This window comes from Geotrypetes seraphini, chromosome 6 (assembly GCF_902459505.1).
Source record: "Geotrypetes seraphini chromosome 6, aGeoSer1.1, whole genome shotgun sequence".
NCBI classification, from domain to species: domain Eukaryota; kingdom Metazoa; phylum Chordata; class Amphibia; order Gymnophiona; family Dermophiidae; genus Geotrypetes; species Geotrypetes seraphini.
In genome coordinates, this window is record NC_047089.1 from 2,996,062 (window position 1) to 3,012,986 (window position 16,925).

A 16,925-nucleotide genomic window follows, 5' to 3' on the forward strand; every position below is an offset into this window, starting at 1 on the left:
AATTTCCTGGCCTCGTCACCACAACAAACTGTAGCAAACTCAACAAGCTATTCTTCTGACAGCCTACATTGGTGATGAAACACAGACAATTTGAAGAAGGACACTCACCTCAAACCACCAGAGGGTCCTGGTATCCACAAGTGGGGGTTAAGTTGCTTAAGGCATATAACCCGGGGCTGCTGGTAACAGACTCACATCAACAGGTTGGAGATCCTGGTTGATCCTGCCATTAGCATATGCTTGTTTCCAAGATTAAGCCATGTACCAGTAAGTTGATGTGGCCGATACAGTGAAACTGCAAATGGCTCATTAAATCAGATCAGGTTTATCTCAAATGGGAAATCAGTGGAGGTACTTTGAGACAACATCTCCATGGTAGCATATCCGTCTCTTATCTTCCCTTGCGAACAATACCATCATCCTCCCTGTTTCATTGGCTCGCAACCTTGAGATAATCTTTGACTCACCTATTTCCTTCCCTTCACATATCCAAGACTGACAAAACTTGTCATTTCTTTCTCTACAATATCGCTAAATTCAGACCCTTCCTTTCTGAGCACTCTGCCAAGACCCACATAAGAACCTAAGAACATAAGAGTTGCCCTACTGGGTCAGACCGAAGGTCCATCAAAGCCAGGGTCCTGTTTCAAACAGTGGCCAAGCCAGGTCCCAAGTACCTGGCAGAAACCCAAAGACTAGCAACATTCCAGAGATTGTGATGTCATAATGCCTCATTCCACCAGTGCCTAAGAGCCACCTCAGCAATGATGTCACAAAGGCTTGATTGTCCTATACTTGGCTCACATAAGAACATAAGAGCTGCCATATTGGAACAGAGCGAAGGTCCATCATGCCCAGTAACCTGTTTCCAACAGGGCCAACCCAGGTCCCAAGTACCAGACAGAAACCCAAAGAGTAGCAACATTCCAGAGCTGAGATTGTGATGTCATAATGTCTCATTCCACCAATGCCTAAGAGCCAATCTCAGCAGTGATGTCACAATGGCTTGATTGTCCTATACTTGGCTCACATAAGAACATAAGAGCTGCCATATTGGAACAGAGCGAAGGTCCATCAAGCCCAGTAACCTGTTTCCAACAGGGCCAACCCAGGTCCCAAGTACCAGACAGAAACCCAAAGAGTAGCAACATTCCAGAGCTGAGATTGTGATGTCATAATGTCTCATTCCACCAATGCCTAAGAGCCAATCTCAGCAGTGATGTCACAATGGCTTGATTGTCCTCTACGTGGCTCATATAAGAACATAAGACAGACCGAAGGTCCATCAAGCCCAGTATCCTGTTTCCAACAGTGGCCAATCCAGGTCCCAGTACATAGCTAGATCCCAAGTAGCCAGTGCCAGTTCTGCAACAGTGCAGATATTTGGGTGTAATTCTGGACTTAACATTATCATTCAAGCCAGTGTTCTCGCATGCATTCTTTAAACTGAGATTTCTGCGTAGATTAAGAGATTATTTGTCAGTGGATAATTTTAGAACTACTGTTGCGATGATGTTGACTCCAGTTTTTGACTCCTGTAATGCTTTGACCTTGAGATTGCCAAAGTATGTTCTTGAAAATGCTGCTGCACGCATTAGTGCGCATGTTTTGAGGTCTGAGCATATGACTCCAATTTTGAGAGAACTGCATTGGCTACCCATTAGCATGCGTATTGAATTTAAGGCTCTCGGTTTAATTTAATTTAATTTTTTATAATTCTTTATTTATAATTTTAACAATTGACAATCTATAAAAGTCAAAAAAGCAGCCTGTATATCTAAAGAATATCACTACGAAATATTTCCTCTTATAGGAAATAATGAAAAATTATACAGATTGTACTTAGTCCACCATATGTTTGGAGAAGGAGCTGAAATTAACATGAAGAAATAAATAAGAACATAAGAAGTTGCCTCCGCTGAGGCAGACCAGAGGTCCATCCTGCCTAGCGGTCCGCTCCCACGGCGGCCCATCAGGCCTAATTGCCTGAACAGTGTCCCTGACTAATTTTGTAACTGCCTCTAATCCTCTAATCCTATCCCTATTACCCACCTCTACTCCTATCTATACCCCTCAATCCCTTTGTCCTCCAGGTACCTGTGCAGACCTTCTTTGAAGCCCTGTAGCGTGCTTCTGCTTATCACATCCTCCGGTAGCGCGTTCCATGTATCCACCACCCTCTGAGTGAAAAAGAACTTCCTGGCGTTTGTTCTAAACCTTTCCCCTTTCAATTTCTCTGAGTGCCCCCTCGTACTTGTGGTTCCCCGTAATTTGAAAAATCTGTCCCTGTCTACTCTTTCTATGTCCTTCATGAAATGTTAAGGGAAATCTAAAGTTGAGGCGATACAGATCCTAAACATTTCTTTCTTTTCAAGCTAACATACTGGAATAACCCAGGAAGCTTCTAGAAGTTGTACTTTAGCGGAAATAAATTTGGATAATTGCTGCGGCTCATAAAATACATATCTGTTTCCATTAAATACCGTAACACACTTGCAGGGATTTCTCAAAACAAAGGTTGCTCCTTCGCTTTTGGGTAGGACGAGACACATCTGGATATATTCTTCTAACATCCTTATATTTGAAAAGCAGCTTCAGCATCCAATCCCTATCTGAATCTATGTAGCTGAGGTCTGGACCTCCATATCTGACTTCTCCAGGAAATTAGATAAGTCCAAACTATCAGCGGATAAATTCTGCTGGTTTGGACTTTGAGCTTTATTTCGTCTAGGTAAATAGACTTTGGAGATAGATGGGTATTTTTTTTTTTTTTTTTTTTTTAATTTACTCAATTTTCTCTCCTGTTCTCCAAGGGGAGCTCAGAACGGTTTACATGAATTTATTCAGGTCCTCAAGCATTTTCCCCCATCTGTCCTGGCAGGCTCACAATCTATCAAATGTACCTGGGACAATGAGGTCTCTGGTACCTTAAGAACTTCATTCAAGTATCTTTTAAACATTATTAAAACAGTGGTTGGAAATATTTGGGGGCAATTAATGATCCAGAGATTTCATCTCTTAATGGAATTTTCCACCATTTCTTGTTTAAAGTGCAAACTTAACCCAAGTCAATGCCTGGGCCTCCAGAGTCTTTAGCCTAGTATCCTCATCATCCGCTTTATTTTCTGAATTTTACCATGGTACACCTTGAGGAAAGTTGCTCAATTTGATTTCCCAAGGATATCGCCTCCCATAATGATTCCATATTAAAGACTTTGGGTCTAATCAAAGGGGCAATCTCAGTTCTGGGCCCTGCAGTGGAAAGCACAGTACCTTTTACCGCTGTAAAAGTCACTGAAGTTTCCTGGGCTTGTTCCAGACTCCCCGCCGGCTGCAATGCTGTTAAAGAAAACTCCTCCGGCTTCCGTTCATGGACAGAGATTCTGTCCTGTTGGGCCAGCAGAAGAACATCCTGGGTCGGTCCAGCCGACAACAGCTCCTCCGATGCTGCAGGACAAGTCGGCGGGCTCCGCTTGTCCAGAGAAAGAGTGGCTCCCTCAAAGGAGAACTTGCACGCCTCAGCTTGCATGCCCTCTCCAGCCGAGGTTTGACCCTCCGGATGTGTTGTTTGGGAGCTTTGCTCAACGAAGAGATCCATAGGCCCGGTCTGAGAACCAGTTGGTTCATCTGGGAACACCTGGACCTTTGATTTTCTCTTCACCATTAGGCAGAAGAAAGGAACGTTTTCAAAAGATCTGCGTCGGCATCTCCCTGCTGAGCTCACGCCACCATCTTAGGTAAGCTCCTCTTCCTCTCAGTTTAATTTTTAACCTACTGAATCACGACGGTCTTATGGCTGTACACTTTCTGCTTAGTTGACCAACAAAAACGTAGACCCCCCAAAGAAGCCATTGGGAATCACCAGCACAATAAAGATAAGTTCATATTTATTGCACTAAGCACAGAAGAGATGCATAGAGCTCAATGAATGATACCTAGTATCTGCTGTAGCTGATTCAAGAACTCAATGACTTATCAGCACAGGGAGTTGCACTATTAATAACACATATTGGAGGCAATTGTGTATGATAAGTCCTTCTCGAAGCAAGTTGTGCAGAATTCAGCCATCCGGAACCTAAGATCTGTGCTTTGGGTGTAGTGAGGTTGTCTGGCCATCGTAACATTATGTTGATTTTTAAGCCTACGGGTGTGACTTAGGGCTCCTTTTACTAAGACACGCTCGTGCGTACGCTATCCTATGGCCGTGTTGCCACGCACTAGTACGCCTTAAAAAGACTTTTGCTTTGGGTTTATTTTTGCTGAGGGACAATGGTGTTATTAGTTTACTGACTCGTATTTTTAATGGTTTTTGTTATGTTGTATTGATTTGTTTGTGTTTGTTATAATTTTATTATGAGTGTTATAATGTTAAATAAATAAGTAAAACAGATTTTATGCTGCTTCTCCTAGGACTAAGCAGTGGATTTCCCCCAGCCATCTCAATAATGGCCTACGGACTTCTCTTTTTGGAAATTATCCAAACCTTTTTTAAACCTCGCTAAGTTTCACCACATTCTCCGGCAACAAATTCCAGCATTTAATTACATGTTGTGTGCCAGGACCAAGGTGTCAGATTCATTCGACACATTCTGGATTTGTTCCTTGTGCTGTGCTCTGCTGTTTTAGGGATGTGGAGAGGTTTGTGAGGCTCCCAGTACAGCCAATGTTATCCGCTTGGGATCTGAACCTGCTCCTCGGAGCTCTCCTTTGGGAATCTTTGAACATCACAACACTGTCATTTAATATCCTCGCAGAGCTAAAGATAGGGTCACCCTATAGACCAGGGATCTCAAAGTCCCTTCTTGAGGGCTGCAATCCAGTCGGGTTTTCAGGATTTCCCCAATTAATATGCATTGAAAGCAGTGCATGCACATAGATCTCATGCACATTCACTGGGGAAATCCTGAAAACCTGACTGGATTGCAGCCCTCAAGGAGGGACTTTGAGACCCCTGCTATAGACTGTGCTGTAAATTGAAAGCTTCCCATTCTTTTCATAGGACAGATAAGCTCCTTGTCCTCTTTGGTGGTCCATATAGGGGCACAGCAGCCAAGGCCACGTGGTATCTTTGAGAGGGCCAAAGCCATCTTCTGGACCAAGTTCTGGTCAGCATGAAGAAATCTGTAGAGCAGCCACTTGGAAGTCACTTCACTTAGGTTACAGTTTTGAGCTAAGCAAGTGGGTGAAATTTGGTGAAGCTGTTCTAAGCATGGTGAATTATAACTGTATGTTGGAGAAAATGAACTCTTCCTAATTATCAATTATTCTACAAATAAAGATCACACATGCTTTGGTTGCCAGGCTGGACTACTGCAATTTGCAATAGGTCTTTTAATTGGAAGAAAAAGATCTCATCATGTTTCCCCATTTTGACTGAACCATACTGGTTGTCTGTTTCTGCGATGATTCCTTTCAAGTTGTTGGGCCTAGTTTATAAGGCTTTCTGTATGGGCCACCCCTAAATATCTTTTTGATGTGCTTACCTAGAAAGTGTGTCGGCGTATTTCGTTCGTCAAAGTGTTGTTGGCTTCAGCTTCCTTCATTGAGTCTTGCCAAACTGACTTCAACAAGAAATAGAGCCTTTTGCTATGTGGAACCTTTCTTGTGGAACTCTCTGCCAGCAGAGTTGCTTACCTGTAGCAGGGGTTCTCTGTAGACAGCAGGGGAATGCAGCCACACTTGTTGGTGATGCTTCCAGAAGATGTAACCAACAAGTGTGTCTGCATCTCCCCTTCTTTTCTCCAGAGAATTACTAGTTACTGTGGATTACATAAAGACCTGGCGTTTCAAGAGGACATTTGGCAGACTTTAAGAATATGAAGGAAGTAATGTGTTATTATGTTTAATTATTATGTTATTGTAATTGTATGCTTTGTGTCTTTGTTATGTTACTGTATTTTTTTTGCAGATTGTGTTAAAAACTGCTTTAAAACCTCAGCAGTATATTAAATAAAATCCAATGGATTTTTGAAGCCTGTGATTCAGCATCTGAAACCATTTTATGAAAACTTTGGCAGCTTCAAAACTGCTTTGCTCAGTACTGTATATGGATTGATTTCTCTTGAAAATGTCGCCCTCCCTCGTCATCACCACCTCTATCTCTAGTAAACAAAGGAGGAAGCCAGTCCCAGGAATGGACAGGAGACCGTTTGGTGGGTCATCGTAGCACAGCTTTCAGTCCATCTGAGTTATTTCCTGGATTATTTGTTTCAGACTCTGGGAGTTTTTCCTAATGAGCTCTTTGGGGTGAAACGTGTCCAGAGAAGTCTGGGATAAACACAGACGATCCCTAGCAGAAAGCCAGAGGTTAGCCAGGGTCTGGGGGGCAGAGACTAGAGGAGCTGTACAGTCCATATCAGCTGCTGGACTCTGTGTTTTCCAAGACTTTGACTCTATTCAAGCCAAACGCCCTGCCTTTCGAATTAGATGTTTGGATTCTGCTCCTGCTGAGATGGGCAGCCTTTGGGCAGAACATCTGCTGATCTGGAGGAGTCCTGGCGGCAGTCGTTGGCTTCCTGAGCTCAGCATCAGGATGTCAGGGGCTGGAGTTAAAGAGCTCCGGGGCAGCTGGGCCTCTGCCAATGCTTATCCTTCCTAGTGAGCTGAGCCGTGCAGGAAACAGGGATATCCTCTGTGCCTGATGCAAACAAAGCAGCAAACTGAAAACATCCAGAGACCACAGCCCATGGAAACAGCTTTGGGAGCAATTTTCAGAGTCTTATACCCAGGTAAAACTGCCCACATAGCTACGTTTGTTTTTTCTTTAGTTTGGTTGGAGGGGGGAGGAGAGTCAGTACAACCTGAGGGCCTGCTGCTCCTGTCTGCTCTCCCCCCTGTCTAAAAGTACACACAGGCGTCAATAGAGGCGATCCTGCTGGCGTACTTAGGTTGCAAGACTGAAGCAGCACTTGGGTGAGAGCATTGCGGCTGCTAATTTTCAAAGGACAGACCAATAGTCCATGAAGCCCAGTATCCTCTTTTCAGCACAAGTACCTGGTAGAAACCCAAAATTCCAGAACTACCACTACTAGTAATTACTCCCAGTATAACTTAAATATGCAACCTACTGTTGCTTATAAACCACTTATAGCCTAAGTACTTTAAAATATTTCCCTCTCTGACCTGGCGGGCAATGAGGAGATTAAGTGACTTGCCCAGAGTCATAAGGAGCAGTGAGAGATTTGAACCCACAACCTCAGGGTGCCGAGGCTGTAGCCCTAGCCACTGCACCACACACTCCAACTAAAGCCAAATGACATTCCTAGTATAACTTAAGTGCGCTACCCACTGCAACGCAAATGCCATACTATCAACCATGTTTAGACCTCTACTACCTTTATGTTATGTCGGTACTGGAAATGCTGCATTTTCAACTATGATATGTCCGCCAAAACTGTATTATCACTTATGTTATGTCTGTCATGTCCTGTCTATATTGTGAATGTACTCTTGTAACCCATCCTTTGGGAGGATGGGCTAAATAAATGAATCTATCTGAGTCTTTTCAAAGGACCCACAATTAAAGAAAGATTAGGATCTTATCTCGGTAATCTTTCTTGTAGATGTGTCTAGTGATTCACTCCACCTCCTTTCCAGGGGGTGCTCCTGCCCCCTCAGTTTGTACAAAAGCAATTAAGTAGCACTGTAATAAAAGACATAACAAGAAGGGGGAAAATCCCCGACACTACAATTCTGTTCTACTCTGTAACAAACATAGGCTACCTTTTATCAAGCTGCCCTAGAGTTTTTTATCGCCAGCCATAAAAGCTTCATTGCTCATAGGAATTCTTTGAGTGTCAGTCTTACTCTTCAACATATTTATCAATGACCTGGAAAAGGAGGCAAAGTGCGAGGTTATAAAATTTGCAGACGATACCAAACTGTGCGGTAGAGTTAGGTCCAGGGAGGAGTGTGAGGACCTGCAAAGGGATCTGGACAAGCTGGAAGACTGGGCAAACAAATGGCAAATGCGCTTTAACGTGGAAAAATGCAAGGTCATGCATATAGGGAAAAAGAACCCGTTGTTCAACTACAAATTGGGGGGGGGGGCATTGTTGGGAGACAGCAGACTTGAGAGAGACTTGGGTGTGCTGGTGGATGCATCACTGAAGCCATCTGCACAGTGCGCAGCAGCCTCGAAAAAAGCCAACAGGATGCTGGGCATCATAAAGAGGGGCATAACAACCAGGACGCGAGAAGTCATCATGCTATTGTATCGAGCGATGGTGCGTCCACATCTGGAATACTGCGTTCAGTATTGGTCGCCACACCTCAAGAAGGACATGGCGGTACTTGAGAGAGTCCAAAGGAGAGCAACGAAACTGGTAAAAGGGCTGGAACATTGCCCATACGCCGAGAGGTTGGATAGGCTGGGGCTCTTCTCTCTGGAAAAAAGGAGGCTCAGGGGAGATATGATAGAGACCTTCAAGATCATGAGGGGCATAGAGAGGGTGGATAGGGATAGATTCTTCAGACTGAAGGGGACAACAAGTACGAGGGGGCATTCGGAGAAACTGAAGGGAGATAGGTTCAAAACAAATGCAAGAAAGTTTTTTTTCACCCAAAGGGTCGTGGACACTTGGAATGCGCTACCGGAGGAAGTGATCAGGCAGAGTACGGTACAGGGATTCAAACAGGGATTGGACGGATTCCTGAGGGATAAAGGGATCTTGGGATACTGAGGGAGGAGCTGGGATGTAACACAAGTATAGAAAGCTAACCAGGTAATAAGTATAGAAACCCAACAGGTCGTGCATGTGCAAGACCGGAGGGTTAGGATTACGATGGGAAGATAGGACTTCAATGAGAAACCAAGGTGGCAAGGGAGCCCCTTCTGGTGATTCAGACAGGTCGTGACCTGTTTGGGCCACCGCGGGAGCGGACTGCCGGGCAGGATGGACCTATGGTCTGACCCAGCGGAGGCACTGCTTATGTTCTTATGTCAGAGTTTTTACCGCAGCATCTGGCAATAAAAAACCCTAACGGGGCTTGATAAAAGGGGGCCATAGTAATTAATTTTAAATACATTCTTGTTTAAAAAATGTTTTTCTTAAAATGTATCATCTATTAATGTTCTATTTGAATATTTGTCATTGCAGTATGTTTAACTGGGTTTGTTCCCAGTAATAGAAATATATTATTATCCGCCATAAACTTGTAAGGACTTTGGTGGAATATGTCAGAATGTAATGTAATGGTTACGTTGATGTTTATTAGTATTTATATACCGCTTTTCATTACAACATCAGTGCGGTTTACAACAAAATATAATAAGGAAAAGAACGTTAATATTTAAAGAATAGATAAAGAGCAATTAATACAAATAAGGTAAAAATTAAAGAAATAAACATAAACTAAAAACTAAAATGTAATAGTTGCTGCATGGCCTGTTAGCCCAAAGACAGAAAAATTTAAAAATCTCTTAATACTCAACTTACTAAAATTAGGAAAAAGTCATTCCGAAAAGATGTCTTTAACAAAGAGCTAAATTTTAAGTAATAGGCTCGCAGCGTAACTGTTGGACGGCAGTTCCAAAGATTGGGTACAGAAGCAAAAAAGGCAGAATTTTGAGGTGGCATCCGTGGTGGTAAAGCTAATTGATTTGAAATTGATGAATGTAAAGTACAAGTTGGTTTATATGGGACAAGTAATATTGCAGGATAGTCTGGTTGCCCACTATGTAATACTTTAAATGCTACTTAAATAGTGGGGAGACATGATCGTATCTCTGAGCATTTGTGGGAACTCTGGTAGCCACTCACATGTTTCGATCATGTCCCCTCTCAGTCTCATCTTTTCAAGGGAGAAGAGGCCCAGTTTCTCTAATCTCTCATTATATGGCAACTCCTCCAGCCCCTTTACCATTTTAGTTACTCTTGGAGGGCCATTTTCGAGAGGAAGTCTTAAGTCCAACTTTGGACATTCCCTGCAAAATATTTTACTTGTTGGGAGAATGTCGCACAGTGGTTAAAGCTACAGTGGGTTCAAACTATGCTGTGCCCTGTGACCCTGGGCAAGTCACTTAATTGCCCCAGGTACATTAGAAAGATTGTGAGCCCACCGGGACAGACAGGGAAAAATGCTTGAGTACCTGAATAAACTCATGTAAACTGTTCTGAGCTCACCTGGGAGAACGGTATAGATTGTTGAATAAATAAATCTTGCCAGGTACTTGTGACATGGATTGATTTGTCAACATCTCTGTCCCTGTGGATAACCTCAGGAAACCATCCCGAGTCCAGAGAAGAGCGACTAAAATGGTTAAGGGGCTGGAGGAGTTGCCGTAAAGTGAAAAATTGGAGAAACTGGGCCTCTTCTCCCTTGAAAAGAGGAGACTGAGAGGGGACATGATCGAAACATTCAAGATAATGAAGGGAATAGACTTAGTAGATAAGGACAAGTTGTTCACCCTCTTCAAGGTAGGGAGAACGAGAGGGCACTCTCTAAAATTGAAAGGGGATAGATTCCGTACAAACGTAAGAAAGTTCTTCTTCAGCCAGAGAGTGGTAGAAAACTGGAACGCTCTTCCGGAGTCTGTCATAGGGGAAAACACCCTCCAGGGATTCAAGACAAAGTAGATAAAGACAGGTTGTTCACCCTCTCCAAGGTAGAGAGAACGAGAGGCCACTCTCTAAAGTTAAAAGGGGATAGATTCCGTACAAACGTAAGGAAGTTCTTCTTCACCCAGAGAGTGGTAGAAAACTGGAACGCTCTTCTGGAAGCTATTATAGGGGAAAACACCCTCCAGGGATTCAAGACAAAGTAGATAAAGACAGGTTGTTCACCCTCTCCAAGGTAGAGAGAACGAGAGGCCACTCTCTAAAGTTAAAAGGGGATAGATTCCGTACAAACGTAAGGAAGTTCTTCTTCACCCAGAGAGTGATAGAAAACTGGAACGCTCTTCCGGAGTCTGTCATAGGGGAAAACACCCTCCAGGGATTCAACACAAAGTTAGACAAGTTCCTGCTGAACCAGAACGTACGCAAGTAAGGCTAGACTCAGGGCACTGGTCTTTGACCTAAGGGCCGCCGCGGGAGAGGACTGCTGGGCACGATGGACCACTGGTCTGACCCAGCAGTAGCAATTCTTATGTTCTTATCAAGCAGAGACTTAAACCAAACTGTACGGTCTTGAGTGTGTTCCTATGCATTTTTTCCTTAATATGCTCTCAGCAACTCTGAGAGACAAAAAATTCTTCAAATCCAAACTGATCCCAAAGCAGAAGGCAGGCGAAACCTAATCACAGGGCGGGGCTTCAGGACCACTAGACACATCTACAAGAAATAAGATTACCGAGGTAAGAACCTACTCTTTCTCTTTAGTGCAATGTATCTATTAGGTGGTTCTGAAATGATAGTTCCCAGAGTCTAGGACAGGCCTGCAGTCCTTCCCTGTTGCTATGTCCACCCTATAGAACCTGGTGAAGACATGTAGGCAGACCATGTAGCCACTCTAAAAATCTCCTCAGGCGAGACGGCCCTAGTTTCCACTAATGGAGTGCACTTTCAATGCGATCGGTAGCTGTGTACCACAGCCCACATATGCGGAGGAAATGGCCATTTTAATCCATCTGGAAATTGAGGCCTCCCTTTCTTGGCATGACTGGTCGGAACAAAAAGGTGATCTGGAAGGCAAAATTGTTTGGTAACTTTGAGGTACCGAAGAAGCACTCACTTAAAATCCAACAAATGCAATACTTTATTCTTTTTCTTAGACCCTGTAGGGAGAAAAGTGGGCAAACAGACTTTCAAATTGACGTGGAAGGCTGAGACTACTTTCGGTAAGAAGGACGGAGTGGCGTAAGGAGAGCCCAGTTTCCGTGATCCCGGGGGGAAAAGGCTTGAAACTCGTCTCGCCAACATAATCACCACCAGGAACACTGTCTTGACTGTAAGATCCAAAAGAAAAGCCTCCTGTAAGGGCTCATACGAAGCAGCATTGAGACCTTGCAACATGATATTAAGGTTGTAGAAACAGAAGGGGGAACACACCGGAGGGTGCAACTGCAGAGCCTCTTTAATGAACCAGGTGACATCTGTTCGAGAGGCCAAGGAGCCTCTTTCCCCTGAGCTTGGTAACAGGAAAGGTCTGCTATCTGCACTTTCAGGGAACCTACTGACAGCCCCTTCTGAAGTCCTTCCTGTAAAAAGTTCAGGACTACCAAAATTGGAGCTCACAAGGGCTCTACATCCTTCCCTGCACACCAGCGCTGAAAGGACTTACAGCAGAGGCTGCCACCATGGACATCTTCTGAGCTCTGACCAACGTGGTGACGACCATATCTGAATAACCCTTGCATGTCAAGGCTACCCACTCAAGAGCCATACCGTAAGCCCAAAGTGTTCCGGATTTTTGATAAGAACTGGTCCCCGAGTGAGAAGATCCACTTGGATCAGCAATCTGAGGCCTTCATCTCTCTGGTCGATGAGGCCAATCAGGTGCCACTAGGACAAACAATCCGGGCTGGATTGCAATCCTGCGAATGACTTGACTGAACATGGGCCACAGAGGAAACACATACGAGATCTCATTCTCCGGCCATGGTTGGACTAACACGTCCAATCCTTTGCTTCCGAGCTCGTATCTGTGGTGAGGTGTCTTGGCGTTCACAGCCGAGGCCATCAGATCCACTGAGGAGGCCACCACCACCAAATTATGGCGTTGAATCCCTGTGGAAACAGTGACCATTACCCCAGGTCGAGAGTCTGCCAACTGAGAAAGTCAGCCTGCACATTTTTCACTCCTGCTACATGCATGGCTGAGAGTGCCTGCAAGTGAGCTTTCACTTACTAGAAGAGGAGCTGAGTTTCTAGGTGTGACCAGGTACTTCTGGTTCCTCCTCGCCTGTTGACATATGCTACTGCTGTTGCATTGTCCGAAAAGACTCTGACTGCCTTGCCTTCCAGAGACTTCTCTAGTGCCTGAAGTGCTAGAAGAATGGATCTGAGTTCCAGGCGATTTATGGACCACTTCTGTTGAGATTCTGTTGCAATGACCCCCCACTCCCCCCCCAATTGTGAAGGCTGGACTCGGTTGTTAGTATCAGGAGGAAATGCAAGCAGGTATGGGAACTAGAACACAACCAAAAGCAGGATCTTTGGTTTCAATTCAAACCGAATCTGAGACTGAAAATTAGCTCCACAGTTTTGGCAGAAACAGAAGTAAAAAATGAAACCCCTTACCACAGCCACCACACACAGCCCATCTTACTCCTTCCAGGAGCCCACTCATCAGTCAGCTCCCTTCCAGGCCTACCTTAGATGCCCTTGTGGTCTAGTGATCTAACTGGGGCAAGAACAATTCACAGTTGATCCCTTCCTCTGCCTCCAAAATAGAAACTGCTGCTGAAGTCACTGCAGCCATCTTGAGAATGAAGCCAGTATAGACAGGAGCATTTTACCGTCACTCCTGCCCATACCAATTCCAGTCGCAAGATGGCTGCCTCTCATTCATATGATGTGAAGGGGTAGGGTTACCTTATGGCTCCAGAAAAAGGAGGACGGATTGAGACTTCCGTAAAATTCAGATATCTCTATCTGTCCTCATTGCTTCTATTAGAAGTAAAACCAGGATGTCTCCTTTTTCTGGAGCCGTATGGTAACCCTATGTAGGGAAGGCTCATAGAGCTTGGGTGTATCTCTTGGTCTTGTAACTGTTATAGGGCTGACGGAGCAGCTCCTTATCTCTGTTACAGTGATGGCCAGTCCTGGCTTTCTGTATTCAGTATCTTTTTCCTGGCCTGTCCAGTACACCTAGTACAGTGGCAAAGACAGACAGGAAGTACATGCATGCCACAGGAAGTGCATAAACACTACAGGAAACCAGAATTGGTCACGACTGTGATTGACCACTTCCTGAGCCCCCAAGCTTTTTAAGTTAGGGCCATACCTGGACAGTGTTAGGGCCATACCTGGACGACATCCTCATCCTCCTCGAAACCGACGCGAACCTCTCGAACCTCGCTGAGAACATCTCCACATGTATTACGAACCTCCAATCCTGGGCCCAATCTGTACAAATGAAACTGAATGAGTCCAAAACCAAACTACTTTGGCTTGGCCCAATTTCAGATCATTTACCCACCTCCATCCCTCTACCTTCCGGCCCCACTCTTCAGCTTGAGTTCTCAAGCAAAGTCCTAGGCATCATCTTAGACTCCTCTCTCTCCTTCAACGATCACCTCAACTCCCTGGTAAAAAAATGCTTCTTTAGCCTCCATATGTTGAGGAAAGTAAGATCTTGCTTTCATCATTCTCATTTCGCCATCCTCGTTCAATCCACCATCCTCTCTAGACTAGACTACTGCAACTCCATCTATATAAGCCTAACTAAGAAAAACCTCCATAGACTTCAGCTAATTCAGAACGCCGCGGCCAAGCTTATTTTCGCAAAAGGCAAGTTCGATCACGTTTCCCCACTCCTCTCCAAGCTTCACTGGCTCCCAGTATACTCCAGAGTCCTCTATAAATGTGCCTGCTTAGCCTTCAAGATTCTACATGGCGTCCTTCCTCCCGTTATCCCACTCTTCTGGAATTCCTCAAACCCGCTCTCTTCTAGACCCTCCCAAAAACTGAAACTATCTTTCCCATCTATAAAAGGTATATCCCGCGCAGGAAAACTTGGAACATCCCTCCCCTTTAGAACTACGGAACTCTGGAACAACCTCTCATCCCCGCTCAGAAATTCTAGCTCCTTCCAATCCTTCCGTAAACGCTTGAAAACTTGGCTCTTCTCAAAAATCTAATCACCTCCCGTTCTCTAGTACCCTGCCCCTCTCTATCTTCTCAGTCCCTCTCCTATATCCCTTCTTTGTAGTTCCTTTCCTCTCAACCTCTGTAAACCGTGCCAAGCTCTGCGCATGCGGAGATGGTGCGGTATACAAACCTAAGGTTTAGTTTAGTTTAGTTTAGTTTAGTGTTGGTAAAGGGAGAACTGTGGGTTGGCATCAAAGCAGAGCTAGGATTTCTCTAAGGAATGAGGTGTGTGTGTCCTGAGAAATATGAATTCAGCACCAGTAGCTGAAAAGGGACTAAAGTACTCCGAGACATCTGAAGTGTGAATACAGCACAGAGAGCTGAACAGAGATGTCAGGGGGAAGAGGCTAGAGCACCCTGAGATGTCCAAAGGATATATACAGCACAAGGAGTGGGGATTTGGATTTAACTCTCTGCTTTCCAGTGCTAAAGAGGTCCTGGAAGGAGCTTCCTAGCAGTGGGTGTAAGGAATGCTTCTGTGGTTAGTGTGTTCAGGAGCAAGCTGAAGCTGAGGAGGGAGAGGCTTAGGGTGTAACTGTGCTCTCTCCTGTCCTGAATTTGCAGGAAGCTGCTGTTGCTGTGAGAGACCTCACCCCACTTGGACTTGAAGAGACAGATCTGGGCAGGGTTCCAGGCAAGTCACCTGTTGGCTGCTTCAGCTCCTTAAGGCCAGTTGTCTCTCCCTACTCAGAGGTGAGAAGCAGTGGCCTGACAACAGTGGCCCCCAATTCAAATCCCCCTCCTGCCTGTGATCTCACGCAACCCTCCATTTACCTCAGGTAGAGACTTAGACTGTGAATCTTCCAGAGTACCTGAATCTACCTCTCCTTGAGCTAGTACTGAAGAAAGGGATGAGCTGAATATTATCTTTGAAAATTGTTCAAACATGAATGATGATTTCTGCAGCCCACTCCATAGTGTTGCTTTATTGTGAGACTTTATCGTAACTTGGCCACCTACTGTGACGTTCGTTACTTCTCCTCTGCTCTCATTTTAGACTTGTAAACTGCTTATTAGTTGTATATCAGATCATGAACTATGAACATTGAAAATGAAATATACTGGGAGGAGATTAGTTGGGAAAATGAATTGCAAGCCCAGGTCACTCTGGCTCTTCCTGTTTACTTCTGAGGATGAGTCCCCTGATCTGGCTCTTCCTCTGATATTATGGGGTACCAGAGAATGAAAATAAAAGGAAGGGCCCAGTTTTGTAATCTGACTCTGGATTGCTGATATAGGCCTTACCTAGGGATACCATATGGCTCCAGAGAAAGGAGGATGCATTGAGACATCCAGGTTTTACTTCCATTGCTTTCACTGGACGTGGACGTCTCGGTCTGTCCTTTTTCTGGCCAGACCCCTCTTTCCTTGCTATGGCAGAGTATTTGGTTTATGGGCCAGTGGTATTTACTGCTGTTTGCTCTTTTTATGGCACCAGTGGAAATCAGCTCCTGGATGTTTCCCTACAGGATGAAATTACATTATCATTTACATACCATATAACCTTAATTTAGTCCCATGCGGTTCACAGTTTAAGAAGCTGAGACAATCTCAGGAATTAAAGTAGCAAATTGTTAAGTCCTAATCTTATATTACAAACATTTGTCAAATAAGTTTTCAAGAGTTTTATGAAATGTTTATATATGATACAGCGGTAAGTATTAACCAGCTAAATTCCTTGTCTCTGATTGCTGCCCGAAACAAGAATAACCTAGCGAAGTATTTTTTGTATCGACAAACCTTAACAGAAGGGAAAGCAAAAGGCGTAGAGACCATTTTGATATCGCCAGTTCAAAATGATCCTTCAGATAATTTGCAGTAAGGCCAAACAACACCTTATAACATAATGATCCAAATTTGAAAACAACCCTGGCTTCTGTTGGAAGCCAGTGCAGTTTCCGATAAAAAGGAGTAACATGATACGATTTTTTTCAGGTTAAAAATTAACCTGACCGCTGTGTTCTGAATCGATCACAATCTACGCAGGTTTCTCTTGAGACCAACATAATAAACGATGTTACAATAGTCAGAGCTAAGTAACAAAGATTGCACCAGTAGTCTGAAAGCAGAGTGGTCAAAATAGGAACATATAGAGTGTTACTTCCAAAGTATATAGAAACATTTCCGAACTGACTGGTAAGTCTTGATCTAATGTGATTCCTAAGATCTTAA

The 16,925-nt window shown here is 44.3% G+C and overlaps 1 protein-coding gene across 2 annotated transcripts in view; it reads left to right on the top strand.

The window, feature by feature from the left end:
• Positions 1–16,925, top strand: part of LOC117363060 (ankyrin repeat domain-containing protein 50-like) — a 70,268-nt gene that overhangs the window by 11,614 nt on the left and 41,729 nt on the right. Inside the window, exon 1 of one of the 2 annotated variants that reach the window (XM_033950275.1) lies at positions 6,181–6,728. The exons of the other annotated variant lie outside the window; for it this stretch is intronic. The gene's annotated coding sequence lies outside the window, so the exon portion shown is untranslated. Of the gene's footprint in view, positions 1–6,180; positions 6,729–16,925 lie in introns of those variants that run through there. 2 annotated transcript variants of the gene reach the window in all.